The sequence below is a fragment of the Mus caroli genome, unplaced genomic scaffold (genome assembly GCF_978045245.1).
Source record: "Mus caroli unplaced genomic scaffold, Mus_caroli_1 scaffold_1, whole genome shotgun sequence".
NCBI lineage: Eukaryota > Metazoa > Chordata > Mammalia > Rodentia > Muridae > Mus > Mus caroli.
In genome coordinates this window covers 180973907-180994988 of record NW_028227256.1, presented here as the reverse complement: position 1 = coordinate 180994988, position 21082 = coordinate 180973907, and the positions used below count along the sequence as shown (strand labels likewise).

The window sequence follows — 21082 nt, the reverse complement described above, 5'->3', positions numbered from 1 at the left end:
TTACCCCTAGTCCCATCCCCCCCTCACTCCCCTCTATTCATAGAATTTTAGACTTAAGAACTTTTTAATTTTTAGGTTTTACAGAAAGGTCTTGTTCTGTGTCCCAGGCTGGCTTTCCTTGCATCCTCCTGCCTCAGGTTTTCATGTGTTAGGACTGAAAGTGTCTCTCCCTCACCCCCACCCCAACAGCTTGTTTATCATAGTTTAAAGACTGAGCTTAAAACAGTGATGGCAGATGATATATTTTCTATAGAAAAATCAAACACTCCATCCTCTGGGTCACTGTGCCCAGCATTTCTGACACACTGATGTCCTCTGGACGACGCCGAGTTCCAGATTTGCTCTGACACAAAGTTGAAAGTATGCAAACACCTATAGGTTTGATTCTCTTTCTTTAAAATGTGTTTCATATTTTCTCAGAAATCTCATATATTTAGCAGTAAGCAGATCAAAGTTGTCATATTCATCAAATTTTTGTACACATATTTCCATACAAAACCAGGGCTAATAATTTCCCATAATTTCTTGGATTGACTTGAAACTGGAACCATCTTTCTGCTAGAAATGGCTTGCTAATGCACTTTCTATGCGGATTTTCTAAGTCTTGAGTCTCCTGAGCCCTTAATAACTTAAAAGTGAGGATAAATACCCTTGTAATTTTCCAGCACTGGAGATCCTTGGCCCCGTGAAGTCGCTTGTTTAATTTAAATCGTAGATACTAATAAAAGAAAAATATTTTGGGGTATAAATATTGACTGGGAGCATGTTAGTCACAGGTTTCACATAGCACCAACAAAGCTGTTTTCATAGAAAAATTATAACTAGGCATTTTAAAAACTGAGGAAAACACAAGTGATAATTTGTGCTTGGGGTGAGAAAACAAAATACTGTTTCTTTCCTGGATAAGGCATGTGTTTCATAATTAGCTCCTTATAAGCTGTTATTTTTCACTACAGTAGCATCAACCAGGTCCTACAATTAAACGCTACATTAAAATTTTACTTCTGGTTTTTATTTTGTGTGTACATGATGTGTATGTGGGAGGTGGTACACATACCATACTGTCCACGTGGAGGTCAGAGGGCAACTTCAATGGAGTCAGCTAGCTCTCTTCTACCTTTACGTGGTCCACAGTTCAACCTAGGTCACCAGGCTTACACAGCAGGTTTGAGGCCCTCTGAATCTTTCCTAGCTTTTAAATGGATTTGTTCAAGTTAACTCCATGAGCAATCCTGACCACCTCGTCTCTGCATGGCTACTGCTGAGTTTTAATAGAAAACTGGGTTACCCTGGATGACTGCTGCTGTGATGCTGGTGAGGGGAGCACAGAGCCTGGGGAACTCCTGGCTGTGATCAGCACAGCTGCTAGATCACTTAGCATGTTGGGCCTTGCATCACAGGGGCCTTAATTTCTGCCTGTAAAATGGTATCCTCATTTAAGACTGAATGTGCACTTGCATGTTTCTGCATATACCTTAAGGATATTAACCTTAAAATGTGCTGTGAATTATTTGACAGTTTTCTCTTTTTCCTTCTGTGGTAGAGCAAAGGAAAGCGGTTGGTACCTTTCTGTCACCCGATGGGGCAAATATTAATTTAATTAGAAATAGCTCCTACAAACATTTCCTAGAGGCCTGCTAAAAACATGCATGATTCTTGCTTTTGACCTGTTTTGTTGTTTTGTGGAGATGGAGTATATCCAAGACTGGCTTTGCACTCACAGCGATCCTCCTGCCTCAGCTGAGCGTACCAAGTGTGTGCCTCTATGCTTGGCAGACCCTTGCCAACAAGATTGCTTCTGGCTATTGAATCTTAGGACTTGTTTATGATTTAAATGTCTTTCTAGAAAAAAATATGTGAAAACAGCCGGGGAAATTCCAGAAATGACAGGGGAAAGACATCTTCAGATGGATAATAGGGTATTGATCATACCTGTCCCTTTGGGTTGTCGTGAGAATTAAAGGGTATAATCTATTTAAAGTCTTAGTATAGTGTCTGACACAGAGCAAATATTTAGTGTTTTTGTGTGTGAGGTGGATCTGTGTTATTATATTTTCACAGGTGCACACACACTATGGCACATTTGTATATGATGTGTGTGTATGTGTGTGTGCATCTGTGTTTGTATATTTCCACATGTGTACGCACACTATTGCACATTAGTGTATGTTGTGTCTTTATGTGTGGGGGTGTGTTTTGTGTTTGTATATTTGCACATGTGCACACATTATGGTACTTTTATGTATGTGTGAGGTGTGTCTGTGTTTGTATATTTGCACTTGTGCACACACACTGTAGCATACCTGGTGGTCAGGGAACAACTTTGGCATTGGTCCTGATTTTCATCTTGTTTGAAATGGAGTCTTTTTGATGTTTTCCCCCTCTGCTGATCCTTTTTGCCTGTTAAGTACCACATATGTTTTTCTTCTGTAAACATGAGATCATTTTATAATACCAGTGTTTTCACCAGCAGAGTGAATGTCTAGAAGAGCTAGCCGGTAACAAGAAGGTTGGCCGTGCTCTAAATGGATGTCATTGTCCCGGACTATTACTCACTACTGAGCTGGTCAGCGGTATCCAGGCCCTACTTCCATAGGATACTTAATCAGTAACCTAAGTCTATTGTTCTTCGTCCTTTAATGGGGTCAAACAGTACTTGCACAGGGTGTGCCATACCCGAGGCTCCAGACTGTTACGTGGTCTGTGATCTCTTAGTCATTGGTGGCTCACTTAGGAAGATCCTGCCTTTCTCTCACTTCCCGTTCTGGGGTTTGTATTCCTGCAGTCGGAGAAAAGGAGAGTCTTTTAGTCTGGGCTTTAAAAATAGTTCTACAAAAGAACAAAACCCAAATTCTACTGTCATATTTAGAGAATGTCAAGGACTTTGTGGACTGCTATGAGAAATGAGAATGCGCGAGGGGCAGGGTGGGGTGGGTCACTGTCTTAAACTACTTGCTTAAAAATGGAAGCCAGAGGTCTACCTGTTGATCTGTGCTAAGAGTTCCTGGGCAGCCTAAGCTACATAGTGAGAACCTGCTTGGCCGGGCATGGTGGCACACACCTTTAATTCCAGCACTCAGGAGGCAGAGGCAGGTGGATTTCTGAGTTTGAGGCCAGCCTGGTCTACAAAGTGAGTTCCAGGACAGCCAGGGCTACACAGAGAAAACCTGTCTCGAATCCCCCCCCCAAAAAAAGAACCTGCTTCAAATGACTCAGATAACCCCACAGCTCCCCTACCCCAGCCTCACCTCCCCAACCAAAGGGTAAGCAGGAAGAAATACCCCACCTTGTGGTTGATGCAAAAATATGGCAAGTTAGAGGCCATCTGGAGCTACAGAACAAACCCTGTGTGGGGTGGGGTCGTGTGCGTGTGTGTGTGTCTCGGGGAACCCATAGGCGAAGGCTTCCTTAGATCTTAGCTTTTACCACTAATGCCCTGTTGATGGAGACTTGCTTCTTTATTTCCTTCTCTAACATCTCTCCTTCCACCCCAACCCTTTTTCTTTTTGGCTAAATAAAGAATGCTGCAACACATATCCTTAAAAAAAAAAAAGATTTATTTATTTTATTTATATGAGTGCACTGTAGCTGTCTTCAGACACACCAGAAGAGGGCATCAGATACCATTACAGATGGTTGTGAGTCACCATGTGGTTGCTGGGAGTTGAACTCAGGACCTCTGGAAGAGCAGTCAGTGCTCTTAACTGCTGAGCCACCTCTCCAGCCCCTTGTATATCCTTGTATACACTACTTTAATGAGGTTTTAGGTTTAGCCGTGGAGTAAACTCCTGCGGCAATGGGTTTTTAGATGAAGGACTTTAAAAGGTACATTGAAGTTTGTTGGTAGCTGTAACTGTCCTTCAGAGAGGCCTCCCAGGACTCTCAGGTACAAGTACATTTTTTCAGGTTTGTGGGCACCAGCTATCTGCATCCCAGTGTTAGGATTAGAACAAAGTTTTGTTTTGCGTAAGCTATTGTGACTGTGTTACTAACTTTGTAAGTTGTTTGTTCACATTCTCTGGCATGTTTGGTTGCCTAGCAGGACTTACCTGCTTCTAACCTGCAGTCTTGTGATTCCTAGGTTGCCTCGAGCTTCAGAGACTGCAGAAGACTCCAGACTGAGGGTCTGTAGAGATGAGCTGTGCTCTGGGATTGGCAGGAAGGTGAATCATGTGATCCTCCCAGCCAAGGTGTCTATCCATGTGGAAGGTAGGGGTTGATCACTCGCCACATTGTGGAAAAAAAATTATTATAGAAACACAGTGTTACTGTTGTATAATTAGCTTACTTTTGAGAGCAACTTTCAAATGTCTTTTTCTAATTCTTTAAATACAGGTCTCACTTTGTATCTCTGGCTAGGCTGGAGCTCTCTGTATGGACCAGGCTGTCCTTGAGCTCATAGAAATCCTCCTGCTTCTGCCTCCTGAGTTCTGAGGTTAGAGGCCTGAGCTACCATCCTCCGCCTCTTACACAGATCCCTAAGGCAGCTTCTGTAATCGTAGTTCATTTAGAGAAACTCAGGGTCTGCTTTTTAGTGTTAATGATACGGTTTTGTGTGTAGAGACGTTAGGTGTGCATCCTTGGGTTGGGCACATAAAGGTAGCACATTCGTCAATCACTCACTGCGCAGCTCCTGTGTGTGCTTGCCTCCCCCCTCCTCTTGGACAGTTAGTCTGCCTTGTGGTAGATTTGCGGCTCTGGGATTTTACCTTCAACTGATATGTGCCCTGTTGGGAAGGACTTCTAAATCCAAATTAGTACCGTGTCTGCTTTAAAACTTTACTTAGTCCTCTTCTCTGGCAGTGCGACAGTAGGACAGCCAGTAGGCTATTTGGCTGTTTATGGCTGGTGGTTCTACTTCTCCTCCTCTATTGCTGCTACTTCCTCTTCTCCTCTTCCTCTTCCCCTCCTCCTCTAATTGTTCTTTTTCTTCTTCTCCTCCTCTTTATCTTCTTCTTTCTGGATATATCACAGGAAATGTGTTGAGTCATTTAACCCTCCAGATGCCTGTTTGTTTATCACAGCTGGGTATGTTCCGTGTTGATTGGCAAGTCGGGGGTCAGTGCTGTGCGGTCAGGGGATGGCAGAGATGACGTGAGGGAGCCTTGTTTGAAATTCAGAAACCTTGTGCAGTAGTATGAAGATTTGATAAAGAAATGTCAGTGAAATAATATATCTGTCTTTGTAGATTATGAAAAATGTTTTAAACTTTAAGAAAAAATACATTTATTTTGAAACCAGGCCTTTCTGTCTCACTTGGCTGGCCTTGAACTCTTGGTCTCAGGTAGTCCTTCCTCAGTCTCTGGCATAGGTGGCCTGTAACCATGGACTAGCTTGCCAGGCCAAAGTAATTCTCCAAGTTCTAAAACTTACAAGAGATTAAAAACAAGCTAGTTATTCTCCAGTGTTGGTAGAAATGAAAATGTTACTTACATTGTTAAAAACCAGATTGATAACAAGAGATCAATTATTAACAAGCAAAAAGACAGTTTCTTTGGGGCTGGATCAATGACCCAGCAACTAAGAACACTGCCTGCTCTTCCAGAGGACCCAGGTTCAAGTCCCAGCACCGACTCTGCAGCTCACAACTGTCTGTGGCTCCAGTTTCAGGGAGTTAGGCGCTCTCTTTTAACCTTGTCAGACACCAAGTGTGAAGTGGTGTATCGACATGTGTGGAGGCAATAAAATAAAATAAAAATGTAAAGCTGCAATTCCCAAGCCGGACATACAGATTGCTAGCACACACAGAAGAGCATTGGAAGGCTGGAGCAGGACCGTCCCAAGTTTTGATGCTCCGTGGACTTTCTGCAAGTTTAAGGCTTGACCTGCATGATGAGACCCTGCCCTCCAAAACAGAAGAAAAGGGGATTTCATTTCCTTAATAAATCACAGGAAAACATCCTTCTCTTAGGAGTTTTTAGGACTGCAGGATGTTATAATGCTCTTGGTGAAGGGTTGCTGAGGCAAACATGGCCGACCTGCGGGTATTGGGAGCTGATATCCAAGAAAGCAGCTTGAAGAGATATGGTATTCAAGGAAATTAGAATAAGAAGCAAAAATTCACACAAAAGTCATCACCATGCAGGTGATTCTTGTCTGAGAATTTTCCTAAATATAAAAAAAAACCCTGGAAGCAATCTGAAAATTAAGTTATAGTAGTGATATTTGAAACTATGAGTTTTGGAAACTGTATCTGTACAATGCAATGTTAGAAACATTTTTGTTTGTATTTATAAAGCTTACCTTGTGTGGTGGTTTTGATGGTGGTAGGGTTAGAGCAAGAGGGCATTCTGATTTATTGGAAAGATGAGCAGTTTAGACCAGGAGTATATATAGTAAGACGCTGAGGGGAGCCTTGTACTGTAGCAGTCGGGCCTGTGTGGTTCAGCTTCCCTTCAGTGTTAATGGGCTTCTGTAGTCAGAAAGCCAGTGACTGTTGTTTACTTAAATGAAGTAATAATTTGAAGCTCTTCTATAGAAGGAAGTCTTTATTTCTGTGATACTGTACGAGATGCAGATTGCTTATTAAAGGAGGGAGCTTTGTTTAGTTCACACTTGGGAGGCTCAGGGGCATAGCTCAGTTCCTGGCTGTGTAGTGTGGTTTGTAGAGTGGCAGAAGCATGATCAGAGGCAAGTGGGCACATCCCAAGCTGGCATGAGGGAGACAGGAGAAGCCAGCACCCGTCCTACACAGGGTCTTACTGTGTAGCATTGGGTGATATGAAACTTACTATATAGAACAGGCTGACCTTGGATGCACAGAGATGGGTCAGGGCGACTCTGCTGGCTTGAGGAGAAAAATACAGCAAGTTAAAAAAACATCCAGGTGATCGCAGGAGAGCTGCCAAGGTATTTCAGTAGAACTACCTTATGGTTCTAGTGATGTAAGTATCTCCTACTAAGCCCTCCCTCTTAAATCCCACAGTGCTTCTCAGTGCCCCAAGCCTGGGTGTCAAACCTCTAATCACAATGGACCCTCAAGTCGTAGTGTAGCTATATACATAGCTCTTCATAGGACTTCACAGTAAAACAGAACAAAACTATACACACATACATGTCTGTGTTTATCTGTGTATTTATATGTATGTGTATATATTAGACAGGTTCAGTGGGTAATGACGGTGCTTGCTGTCTAAGCATGAGGATCTAAGCTTGGGTACAGCACCCTTGTTAAAGCTGGCTTTGGCAGTTATGTCTGTAACTCAAGTACTGGGACTAGATTTGGGCAGAGATGGGAGGATCCTGAGGCTCACTGGTCAGCCAATCTATCCATACAAGAGAGCTCCAGGGTCAGTGACCTTTAGTCCCAGTACTCCGTGATGTTGAGGCCATCCTAATCTACATAATGACCACCCAGGGCCCTACCCCAACAAACAAACAAAAATAGAGAGTAATAGAAGAAAACATGTGATGTTGACCTTTGACCCCATTCTTGTACACATGGGCAGGCACAACTGCCAACATATATACATAACTCCCATGTGTGCAACACACACACACACACACACACACACACATACACACACCATGGATAAAATACTAAGTGGCTTTGTTGTTTCCACTTTTAAATACCAAGCCATTTGATATTGAGCAGTAGGAGATCGGCATTTAGTATTCTCAGATACTGGACATTCAGATGTTGGAATGCTCACATGTCTGTGTTTACAGCACTGCTACTGAATTTGAATGTGCATGTGAACTCTCTGAGGGTCATTTTTAGAAGCAGATTCAGGGGGGGAATGTCTGAAGAGGGGCCTGAGAATGGCAAACACACTGTGACAAGGGTTTGAGGAGCCCTTTATAGTTTGCTCTCTAGCTATGAACTCAGTTCTTCCACTTAGGAAATGCATGACTGTTAGAGCTCTCAGTTGCACTCACTGTGCTTGTTGCCCCTCAGAAGTTAGCTGTTGAAGTCACCCCTGCTAGCAGTGTGTTAAAATTCCTTCCCCAGGAAAGACAAAAGGCAGTCTACCCTTCTTCCCAAGGTCTCGGGGGAAAGATTCCGTCCAGGTTCACTGGGGAACTGATGAGCTAGCTGCTTGGGCTTCCTTATAGAGCCTAGGTGAGGGGTGTTATCCAGCAGGGCGCAGGCCTTGCCTGTAGCTCCACAAATGGACACCTTGCCAATCTTTCCCAGACTCTGTATATGGCCACACAATAGGAATAGCTTCGTAGTCAGGAGAGAATCTCCGACACTGCATCTCTATGCTAGTAAGGCTTAAGCCACTGACCAGCCCATCCAGGAAGATCTTTGCAAAGGGACACAGAAGGACTCCCCAAGATAGCAGTTGCTCGTCTTAAGAGGACAGCCACTCACGACAAGTAGTTACTTAATACATGAAAACAACCTGTGACAATTAGTGGGTAGAATTGAAGAACAAATATTATACTTTAGTAAAGCAGCTGGAATGAGCCTCTGTGTATCAGTTGTGTGTGTGTGTGTGTGTGTGTGTGTGTGTTTGACAAGCCCCTAAAACCAATTACTTATATAAACTAACATCAGAACTTAGCCTGTGATATCCCATATCACTCTGAGTTGAGTGTGGCTAAAGCATGGGCAATGGACTTCTCTTAGTAGAGTAACACGTAATTAATACCAAGGTAATTTCAGTGATGGCTTTTCAACAGCTGCCTAATAGTTTAGAATGCTTTAAAATACTTCTATTTTGTTGTCCTCTTTACACTTTAATTTGTGTGTGTGCACATGTGTGCCCCAGAATAGCATGTGTTTATACTCTTTATCAGTGACAGCACAGAAAGATGGCTTTCTTTTGAAAATATTTTTCTTGGTTCTCTAGAATTTCATACATGTATACACTGAAATTTGATCATACCTACTCCCATTTCTTCCTTCCAGTTCCCTAATCTACCCCCTTCATGTTCTTGCCTTTTTCCTTTTTATAACCCACCCATGACTTTCTTTTGAAATAAGATATTGAGAGCAGATGTTACAGTCCTGCCACGTTGACTAAATACAAGTCTCAGGATGTTCCCACGGTGCCTGATGCTTGGAAGTTTTATGACCCCTGTTGTAGTTTAGCCTGAATCAGGGGCATGCGTACACACAGTGCAGTGATGTGGCTGTGAGTCCAGTCTGCATGGCTACGAACTGCCTCCTCCTCGTGTGTTCTGGGCCCACCTTTATGTCTATGTTTGCTGCTTTCTTAGCATCGTCTCTCCCCTCTTCTGGTCTACCTTTACTCCCTAAGCAGCAGATCTGAACCCTGTAGACCAATGGCTCTCAGCTTTCCTAATGCTGCAACCCTTTCTTTCATACAGCTCTAGCGTGTGGTGACTCCAACTATGAAATTATTTCTGCTACTACCTCATAACTATAATTTTGGTACTGCTGTGAATCATAATGTAAATATCTGATATGCAACCCCTCTGAGGGGATCAGGTTGCGACCCACAGGTTGAAAACTTCTGCCTTAGACTCTTAATGCTGAGACATCCAAACTATTCCTCCTTGAGTTAAAATGACCACCGTTCTTCAGCAGAAATTAAGGCAGCGTACAAAGGCCTATTCACTCATTTGTTTTTAAACTATGTTGCATGTCGATGTAAATAACATTTCATGAGAAATAACTAGTTTCCAATCTTCTCCATTGTTCGAGAGTCATTCTAACATGTGACTTAACGGGCAGCCCCGGGACTTCCTGTCTGCTCTAGCATCCTGTTGTAACGCTGTGCACCATTCAGCCCCTGGGAAACCGCTGGATGCTCTGCAGAGATGTGTAAAGGGGCTTGCTTTGACTGTGTTGTTAGGAAAGCCCTTTGCAGCGTAGACTCCTCAGAAAGGCCTCCCGTCGCCCGGCATTTTCCTTCTTCCTGACTGGCCTCAGCTCCGAAGGGCATGCTTCTTAGGGGCAGTTTGCCCAGGGCCTGATTTGGAGCACTCTGCCCCATCTCTCACTTGTTCTGATTATGCCTCTGCCTAGCTGGGCATAAGTTCTCCAGCTGGCTGTGCACTCTGGTTTCCTCCAAGACGCCCGCAGTTTATCCTGGTTTGTCTACCGAAGGCCTTGTCTCCCCTCCTCAGTTTACAGACAGGTGATTCACTAATGGGATGGAGTCTGCACAGTGTTTGTTTCTCAAAAAGTGTTCAAATCTGTCATTCTTTTCTGTTAGCGAACAGTGATAGCAAAACAAATGAACAAACAATGATATGTTAATGACAGATGTAAAGTGATTACTTAAAAATGAAAGCTTATTTTTTATTGTGATACTCAGCTTTAAGTTTTGTTTTAAAAGAAATGTCTATAGTACTGTCTTCTTTCTTTCTTTCTTTCTTTCTTTCTTTCTTTCTTTCTTTCTTTCTTTCTTTCTTTCTTCCTTCCTTCCTTCCTTCCTTCCTTCCTTCCTTTCTTTCTTTCTTTCTTTCTTTCTTTCTTTCTTTCTTTCTTTCTTTCTTTCTTTCTTTCTTTCTTTCTTTCTTTCTTTTTTTGTTTTTTTTTGAGACAGGATTTCTCTGTGTAGCTGTCCTGGAACTCACTCTGTAGACCAGGCTGGCCTCGAACTCAGAAATCCGCCTGCCTCTGCCTTCCAAGTGCTGGGATTACTGCCCGGCTTACTTTTTTCTTTTAGTGAAGTAATTACTATTTTTAAAACTAGAATTAGATATATATATATTATGTTTTATAGTATAGTATCCCACCAAGAGCCAGTCTGATGTTTAGTACATAATATTACAAGAACTTTTTGACACTGTAATAAAATGCTCGAGGCAAACAACTTAAAGGGAGGGAAGGTTAATTTCCAAGATTTCAGCACATCCATTTGCCTTGGGCTCACACTGGCATGTTATTCCACTGTGGGCGCCTGCGTTGGAGGAGGCCTGTTTACCTAACTGTAGTCAGGAAGCAGAAAGTGAGGTCTGTTACAATCAGAATCTGACACACCCTGGTGACCTAACTTCCTCTCATTGGGCCCCACTTTCTAGAGTTTCCATCACCTGTGGGAGCACAGATTGCTATCCAGGCCCTTAGTGCTCACCCTTTGGGGGACACTCAATGTGCAAACTGATTTTTATGGTGCTTTGCCATTTGAACAAGTTTGAAAATACTCGCATGATGCAAACTGGAAAGAAATGTGTAGGGTGAAATGGATATCTTTTGTCATAGCTAGGGTTACTATTGATAACGAAACACCATGACCACAGCAACTTGGAGAGAAAGGCTTTATTTCACTCAGTTCTTCTAGCAGTTCGTCATCAAAAGCAGTGAGGGCAGGAACTCAAGCAGGGCAGGAAGATGGAGTCAAGAGCTAGTGCAAAGGCCATGGAGGGGTGCTGCTCACTGGTTTGCTCATGGTGACTTGTTCCAGCCCACTTTCTTACAGAACCCCAGACCAAGCCCAGGATGGGCCCCATCAATCAATCACTCATTAAGAAAATGCCTTGTAGCTGGATCCTATGGAGGCATTTTCTCAATTGTGGTTCCCTCCTTTTAGATGACTCCATCTGTGTCAAGTGACATAAAACTAGCCAGGACATCTTTGTACAGCATAAAATTCTCCGCATCTCAGATATGGGGAGGGAGACAAAGGTATGAGGGAGAGGCCCTTTCAGTAACCTTTCTGGATTAGCATCTGATACATCTGATTTCTTTTAGATTCCCCTTTGTGTTTTCTCATGCTTCTGGCAGAGAGCTTGACTCTGGAACATATAAAGAATGAGTCAGAGAATCAAGGACAGAGTATCAGTCTATTTATCAGGTAGCAAATCTGATGATGTGTGTCTCTACCTTGTCTGTTAGCTTGTGTTGCTTCATATGCTATAGATGTAGGTATCCATGTGTCAGGGTGTGTTGAGTATAATGGAGAAGCTAGCAAAGTCACTATACTAGCCAGCTTTCCCCTCACTGCATAGTTTAATCCTACTAGTCTGCGGAGGCTTGATTAGAATGGCCCCCAGAGGCTTATATCATTGAATGCTTAGTCACCAGGGAGTGGTAGTATTTGAAAGGATTAGAAGGGTTAGGAGGTGTGGCTTTGTTGGAGGAAGTGTGTCACTGAGAGTGGACTTGAAGGTTTCAAAGGCCCATGCCAAACCTCGTGTCTCTCTCTCAGCCTTCGGTCAGGATGTAGCTCTTGGCTTCTACTCCAGCGCCATGTGTGCTACCATGCTCCCCACCATGATGGTAATGGAATAAACCTCCGAAACTGTGAGTCCCCAGTTAAGTGTTTCTTTTATAAGAATCACCTTGGTCGTGTTGTCTGTTCATAGCAGTAGAACACTGACTAGCACACAATTCAATGGAGGAGGAAGTTTTCATGTACTTTGATGACTGACCTGTTGTTAGAGACCATCTTATTCTATACGTTTTTGAAGAAGAATAACCCAGAGCTGTCTTTTCTTGATGTAAACAACCTAAGGGAAGAAAGAAATACTTGGCTGGTGGTTCACTCTGTGGCCACGTGACTCCTGCTTCTGGCCCTGATGAGGTAGAATCTGGCAGTATGTTGTGGTGAAGGGAAGATGCTCATCTCATGAACAGCAGGCAGAGACGAGGTTTACACTTCAAGGCACATTTCCAGTTGACTTCTGCCCTCCAGCCCAGCTTCACCTCCTAACATCCCATCCGACTGAGCTAACCAGAGCATCCTCATGATCGGTCACCCTCAGTAGTGCCATCAACTGGGACCAAAACTACAACGTAGATGCCGTTTTTGGGACACACTTCGTATCCAACTCAAACAATCTCAAAGTGCACTGTTGGACAGAGCCACAGACTGTGCAGGAGAACTGTAGATCTTCCTGATAAATAATACCTGCATTTCTTTTCTAAAGGGGGATTAGCACAGGAGAGAAGGCAAGTGAGTACAGATGTGGCTGGCTGGGGGCCAGCCCTCTGAAGCCAGCTTGCACAGACAAAACCCGTCAATTCCTAAGGCATAGGAAGCCCCAGTGTACCTCATGTCAGAGCTGTTGTGAGACTGTTGTCTTGTGTTTCTTTTGAAGAACCTGCCCTTACACAGGGCCAGGTCTCTGACCCACAGAACCTTGAAAGAAAATTCCTTTGCCAAAAAGGAGTTGAGAGTTGCTTCAAGTGACTTGACATGTGGTGTTGACTTACAGGCTTTCCAGGGGCAGGGTGGGGCGGGGCGGGGTGGGGTGGGGTGTCTTTGCAGTTGGTCTCATTTCCCTGTGGACTTCACAGGTCAGGGTGAGGTGTCTTGGAAATCTTTGGGCTCTGGCATGTTTCACTGCAGATATTTGAGGGCCCGGTCAGTGTGCTGATAATACTTGAAATGTGTCATTGAGACACTTTTAAACACTAGCTAAAAAGGGAAAAAAATGCTCACGGAAGCTCAAGGTTCAGTTTCTGGGATGCCAAGCTATCGCTTCTTCCCTGGTGCCATGCTAAGGGGGAGGTGGAAGCAGAAGGCTGGAATGTGCTGCTCTGACACCCAGAGTGGTGCGCGTTGAGACAGGCACGGTGCTGAAAGAGTTGCTTGAGGACCTGAAGCTCAGCTCCTCTTTTCTGTCTGCTTATCACCTTCAGATCATAACCAGAATATCTGCATTGTTCAGGGGATTTGACTTTAACAAACCTCGTCTATACTTTCTGTCTTAGTAACTATCAAGTTTGGCTTAATGGTTTCCCGAACTTAAGTCATTCAGATGTTGCGTTGTTATTGGTTTTAATACGTCTGTGCTTAAAATGTGAGTGTAAATTGAGAGTGGTCGTTACTTTTCCTAGTTTGGCAGGTCGGATCAGGGCTTGGGTCGCAGCCCTGTTAGAGATGACTGCTGCGTGGGGTCATGTGACTCTCGCCCATCAAGCCTGGGTCCATGGTGCCTGCAAGGCTGTCAGCTGTCAGCTGTGCAGCTTTCTGAGTTCACAGCTTGGGGTAGAGCTGCGGAGCGAGCCTGCCCGGAAGTGGCATGGAACTTAGGTAGAGCCAAGCTGGCTCCAAACCAGGTTGTTTTTCTCCTCAAGACTGTTTCTAGGAGATCATTTCATTTTATAAGATTTCTCGAACACTATAACATGGCCCTCATTGAGTTTTCCCCAATTTACTTTTAAGTGGTGGGTGCATGGTGGAGAGAGGCTCGTAAATTTTAATTTTAGATATGCTGGGCCATCATAAAATCATAATGAATATCACATGTTAACAGTGGACTGTATCCTGACTACATGGATGTAACTGAGGTACAATAAATGTCTCCCCATCCCCTGTGTGTGAGTGTGTGTGTCTGAGATGATGTATATTGATACTCTACTTAATTTATATGTTGTTCCAAATGTTGAACAAACTAATATTAAGAAGAAAAGGGTTTCTCGGGGCAGGTGAGATGGCTCAGCAGGTAAGAGCACTGACTGCTCTTCTGAAGGTTCTGAGTTCAAATCCCAGCAACCACATGGTGGCTCATAACCACCCATAATCTGACGCCCTCTTCTGGTGTGTCTGAAGACAGCTACAGTGTACTTGCTCATAATAATAAATAAATAAAAATCTTAAAAAAAAAGAAAAGAAAAGAAAAGGGTTTCTCACAAATTTTTTTTACTTTTGTATTGGGTTATAAAGTAAAAGTATATGCATTAAACAAAAGAATGCTCAAGATCAGATAGTGTAAAATGACGGCATTGGGGGCTGGAGCCATGGCTGAGTGGCTAAGAGTGTTGGCTGCTGCTGTTTCAGGGTACTTGGGTTTGAGGCACAGCATCCAATGAAAAGTTACTGCATCTACAGATTCAGCTATAACTTCCACATGATAACTTACTGCCATCTACAGACTCAGCTATAGCTGATGTCCTCTTATGGCCTATAGGGTCGCGTGTGTGTGTACACATGTGCATGAACACACACACATTATTAAAAATTATGAAATTAGAATATGTACAATATTTGCCATCATAATTCCTGGGCTCATATGTACAACTCTTGTGTCTGGAAAACAGTGTATCCTTGAAGTCACCCTCCACCTCTGTCTCCTAGTCTTTCTGCGTCCTCTTCCCAGATGAAAGCTCTCATTGGCTCGTGCCTGCTATGTGACTTTCTTCCTATAACGCCTAGTCACATACCATCACAAGACGCTGTACCCTCCAAGGCAAAGGCTGCAGGCCACAGAGCAGGGAAACCCCAGCAGAGTATGTCAGAGACCTTGAGAAATAGGAGACAATTATTTCTAAAGAGTTACTGTTACATTAACATTGCATGAACAGTCAAAAGGAAGACAACTTTTTTTCACTATCTTGAAAACCTTCTTTAAGCCTTTTCTATTTTGCTGCCTTTATCTGGGAAAGTAATGTTCATATTTTTGTTTCATGAATGTAAATCATTTTGTGGTCAAACATAGAAGAAAGCTGTTGTTGACATGATTCTAATTATTGCATGTCATCTATAAAGTAGAAGTAAATTGGCATCACTAAACCAAGCTTTATGTTAGTGTGCGTGTGCCGTGCTCGCCAGCCTTGCAGCTTCAGTGATTTGTGTGCTTCTGTGTTGGAGACATACTCTCTGTGTCACCTTAGCTCAGGCTGGCTCCTCATTCAGGATCCTCTTGCCTCAGCCTCCCAAGCCCTAATATTACAGCTGAGTCACTTCAAATTATTATTATTATTTTTTTTTTTTTGGTTTTTCGAGACAGGGTTTCTCTGTATAGCCCTGGCTGTCCTGGAACTCACTTTGTAGACCAGGCTGGCCTCGAACTCAGAAATCCGCCTGCCTCTGCCTCCCGAGTGCTGGGATTAAAGGCGTGCGCCACCACGCCCGGCTCGAATTATTTAATTAAGGAAAAAGTTCCCATATAGGTCTTAATTCCTGATGGAGTGAAGTTGACAACCAAGAATAGCATCTCAGGTAGGACTTAGGATTCAGAGACACCCGACACAGGGAGAGTGATGAAGGCCCTGGGCCTGGTCTGCTCTACACTCTGTAGAGGGGAGCAGCATGCACATTTTATCCCAGGCTAGCTGTGAGGGTGAGGGAAGGATCTGAGAGCTTTAAGGATCCAGGAATGGTGTGCAGGCGTTAGCTGGAAGGAAGCGGCAGGTACTCACAGAGGACACGTGCTCATCTGGGTGTTGGCACATGCTGTAGGCCGTAGGAGGCAGAGGCATGGAACATGATGACTTTGAGATGAGCCCAGGGGACACTACAAGACTGCCTTTCACTCACAGAAACAAGCCAAAGACGGCCTTTCCACCAAGACTGAATGTTAAGGCAGACCGCAGCCAGTTCTTGTAGGTGCCAGCAGGCGTGAGAGAATGTCTCAAACACTGAATGGGTACTTACGAGGAAACGAGTCTGGGGACCATCAGAGACTGGGGATGGGCACCACTCATTTATTTACTTGTTATAATTTCATATCGTCCATTGAGACGGCACTGAACCAGACGGAGGGGTGAGTCACAAGAATCCTTATCTGCAAACTAGTGGCAATGTTGGTATGCCATGTTAGATATTTAATAGTAAAAATGTAAGATAGTATACGCAGTACATCTACTGAAATATTGGCAGATTTCGGTTGTATATTTTCTGTAGCAGATGTGACAGTGCTCTTCACATTATAGTGAGTGGAAAGCTTCCGTTGCCTAAGCTGCCTTTGTAGTCACTGCTTAGAAATAGCATCTATAGTGTGACCTTAGTCTAAACTGTGAAAAGGTAAAGGTGCCATGCACTTGACAGTGACTTCCAAATACACCAAAGATGTTTGCTGTTTCAGCTACCAGGCTTGGAAAGAGTTCTGCTTCTGTGTGATTGTGTTTGAGCACTGCTACAGAACAGACCTAGAGCCTGTGCCTAGATCCTCTTTGACTTTCCTGTCTGCTGTTGCTGCCACTGCCTCCACCACCGTGTGTGTGTGTGTGTGTGTGTGTGTGTGTGTGTGTGTGTGTGCGCACGTGGTGTGTCAGCAGTACTCAGATCTGACCAAACAGACTCTGAGCTGTGCCGTAGAGTCCAAACTCCTTTTAGGAAATTGGTCTGTCTGCAAGCACCCTGGTGTTGGGCGGCATCTGACAGCAGTGTCAGCCACTGTAGAAATGTAGGACATATAGAAAAGTAAAGCAAAGAAAGGGACAGCATCTGAGTACTTGTCACTGTGAGGCTTTAAACCTTGTATTTTCAAAATTAAAAAGTAATGTCCAAGTTTGATGTCTGGATGGTGTGGTAGACCGAAATCAGGTTTGCATGAGATTCCTCAGGCTCTGCTTTCAAGTCCCCTTCAGCCTGGGACAGCCTGGGAAGCGTTACCAAGCCACCGGCCAGAGAGCACTAAGGATACTGCTTACATAGTACCGCTGGTGACTTCTTCTATTTCTTGAACATGCTAGCATTTACAGTGCTCAAAGTAGCACAAAGCTTATTTCTGAGGTGGCTCCTTTCAATGTGATTATTAATAAAATCCAGAAAGCTTTGAAAGCCTATAAGGCCTAGAGAACTTCTTTATCTTGAATTTTTTCAGGGACCCTGTCTTAACCAACAAAGTGATTTCTCTTCACTTAATTATATTATTGGAACACTTTACCTATTTCTACTGTATGTTGTCACTAGAGAATCAAAATTCTCATGCTGTTAAGTGTGGTTGCTGGTAAATGCAAGTCAAATAATTCTAGACTGATGATATTGACTATTTTGATGGAGATTTTATTACTGCTATATCTAAAATTAAAAGAGTTATCATACTCCATTTTAAAATAAGTTGGAACTTAAAAACAAGAATAGACTGGGTCGTGAGACAGTAGGTGTTTTGTCAGGTTAACATTTTATTTTACAAATAGTTAAATAACTTAAAAGCTTTTTGTTTCCTTAAATCTGAGTTCTAAATCACAGTGGTCTGAAGAGCATGTTAGTGATGCTTGGACTGGAAATGCCCATGTGGCCAGGAGAGTGTCACAGTAGATTGGTCTGCACAGCTGTGCAGTGATGTCAGTTACACAGAGCACAGTCACAGAGTCCTGGAACGAGCCTTATTGCCACACAGCCATCCGCTCTGCCCTGGAAATGGCTAATTAAAGACCAGCGTGAGAGGCTGGCTGTGTTCTCCTCAGCATCACTCGCTGTCCTCTCCCTGAACGATGTTTAGTCATGAGTATATGTTGGACAATTTCTGAGAACATTTAGACTTTTTGTTGCGACTCCTTCATATTTGTGATTTATGCTTACATTGTCTCTATACTAGCATTTCTGTGTTACTACTAAATTGAGTGTCCATTAAACTCCACTGCATTTTACAAGACTCTTCTGGTGCACGTTACTAGACTTATAGAATTGAATTAGTTTGCTCTGTATGAAAGCTTCTTTTATCATGAATAAATTTCATTTAATCCGTGGGACTGTTAGTTTTAGATAACTTGTGTGATTACATTCATACCGGTACTAGGATATAAATAAGTATTTAAAACTAAGCACTAATGAAAATACAGATGTAGAATATATTCACATAACTTGAGAATTTAAAAAAACGATCTGATTCAAAAGGCGGGTAAAATGTTCCCATTGCCTACATGTCACCATCCAGTCACTTGTGGAAACGGGCTGTGGGCACTTTTGTCTTGTGCAGCTTTTGGACGCTTGCGTGTACGTGCACTGTACGAAGCCCCACAGACAGCAGGACTTGTATAGTGTACCGTACGCAGCCCCGCAGACAGCAGGACTCGAGGCCTTGCTCTTACTTTGCTCTCAGGTGCTTCACTTTCTTTGTATTATACCTGGAGAGATTATTAAGCAGTGACTTATAATTAAAGCGATGGCTTTTCTAAAGTCTGCAGTATCTGATATAACAGATCTGTGCAGCATAAATGTGGCATCTTTGTTAGACCCTTAACTCTTCAACACTCCAAAGTGGCTACTGCACCTTGAGAGGACTCCAAAAAGTAGATTGACTACATGCCCATTTCCACTCTTGCAAAAGTCAGTGTGATTTTTGGTGGCGGGGGACGACTCCTCCATTTTTCTTGTGTAAACAATTTAATTGCTAAGTAGGGTGCAAACCACCGCATGCTTGCAGTTAAGGTTAGTTGGGGTTGGCCTTTGTCTTCTATAGCACTCAGCACAGACGTGTTAGCAACTGAGTGAAATGGAAACTTTGGGTTCTTTGGGAAGTCAGTGTGTTGGATGGTGTATTGCTGGGGCAAACACAGGAAACAGTGTTGTCCTGAAGTGCACACAGATGAAAGGCTGAGGCAGACAAGACTGAGGCAGATTTGGGAAGAAACAGTTTGCTGCAGCAGACACAGGAGAGAGGGTGCTCTGCTAAAGCAAGCGCGTGAAAGGACTCGTGGTGAGGGAGTCTCTGCTAACAACACATATGTATTGGTCTGCCTTACATTGCATAGTTGAGCTGCATTTGTCTGGACTCCATGAGAAACGCACCAAAAGAACTTCTGGTGGTGTGCTGTAGTTTCTTGACGCTTCCACAGACTCTGGGTGATTGGCAGAGTGACATCAGCTGAGACAGACACACATGCTGAGGCAAGGCACATGGAGGATGTGTGATGCTTGGAGGTTATAAATAGAACTCGATGGACAGTGATGGAGGCTGAGCTAGGCTTGTTTATAGAGCTAGCTGTGCAATGCTGTTGGTCTCGCATCTTCTCTGATCTCTGTTTCACTGAGAGAGGCACAGAAGAAAACTTCTCCTGGCATGCCTCCTGAACTGTACTTCTGGTATATCCGTAAAGTGTTTATGAGTGGATGGAGCTGCCACTGCTGACCTGTGAACTGAACTGCTAACTTCCAGACAACACAGACGGGGGTTGCTCCAAAGAACCTTTCTAAACAGGTTTAAGATGTAAGTTTTCAGAAGGAACTTTTAAAAACTAAAAACTTTTAGGCAGACTTGTGTAAATGCTCAGGTGAACTTTTCAACTTCCAGAATCCAGAAATAAACATATATATTACTATATGCCTTTAAAACATACCAAAGAGATGTTAATTTTACCCTTTGAAGTTAGGATCAGAAACACCATTCCTATGACTTGTAAAATCTGTACGTTATTGTTAGCGGGACATTTGCTTTCTCTAGTATATCTGCTTCAGAAAGAGGCCGACACAGGCCCTGGGACAGGCCTGCTTCCTGTTTCAGTGCGCTGTGGCTTTCTTTCACTCACTCACTCTCTTGGAAAGGGCATAGGCAGGCTGACGAGATGGTACAGTGGGTAGAGGTGCTTGTCACTAAGTCACGATCCCAGTTCAATCCCCAAGCTCCACATAGTGAAAGTCTCCTGCAGGTTGATTCCTGCAGGTTGTTCTCTCACTCCTGCAGTGTGCACGTCCTGGTGTGTTGATACACACATACATACATCATACACCATACATATACATATATACATACACACATACATACATATATGCACACACATACATATGTGCATGCATACAAAATTTTTCTTTAATTAAAAAAAGGAAAAGGCACTCATTTGTCACTGTGGGACCAGTCAGCTCAGATCTAGAAATGTGATGAGCAGCCCTATAAAACTCAATTTTTTAACAGTCTCAAGAGACACAAAGTCATTAAGAACATAGTAACAAAGACTGAGTTCATTCATTCACTCCTGAGAAAGCTCCAGTTATCTTGGGTGCTGCTTCTAAGTTGGTTTTCCCAGTTGTCTACAGTGACTATAGATGTCTTCAGCTTGGCCAATGAGAGGCAGTAGAACTTTAAGAGTGGATTCTAGGGGCAGGTTCATAGTTCATTCTGAACTAAGGGGAATCCTGAAAGGGGATCTAGGCCCTTTCCTTTCTTTTACTCCCTAGCCATAGGGTGAGTGATTTTGTGTTGAACCACAGGCCCAAAAGCAGTGGGACCAGTTGACCTATCGAACCTTGAAACCCTTGCCAAATAAGTCCATTCTCTTTGTATTCTTGGTCTCTGCTTGGTTTCTCAGATATTTGTTATAAGGACAGGAAGCTAATGCCATTGATTAAATCATCCCATGTATTGTTAAAATGATGAACACCTAACACAGAAAGACAATTACTTCCAATACTTAACAATTCTCTAATTTTTTAAAAGATTTGTTGTCTGTAAATGTGTGTGTCTGCATTTGTATATGTACCATGTACTAGTTAGTGTGTGTGTATGTGCATGCATGTGTATATTTGCATGTTTGTGTATCTGCATGTGTTGTCTG

General features: G+C 43.2%; 1 protein-coding gene across 2 annotated transcripts in view; it reads left to right on the top strand.

Moving 5' to 3' along the window:
- Positions 1-21082, top strand: part of Disp1 (dispatched RND transporter family member 1) — a 130136-nt gene that overhangs the window by 40461 nt on the left and 68593 nt on the right. The window contains exon 3 of one of the 2 annotated variants that reach the window (XM_021158753.3): positions 4082-4209. The exons of the other annotated variant lie outside the window; for it this stretch is intronic. The gene's annotated coding sequence lies outside the window, so the exon portion shown is untranslated. The remainder of the gene's footprint in view (positions 1-4081; positions 4210-21082) is intronic. 2 annotated transcript variants of the gene reach the window in all.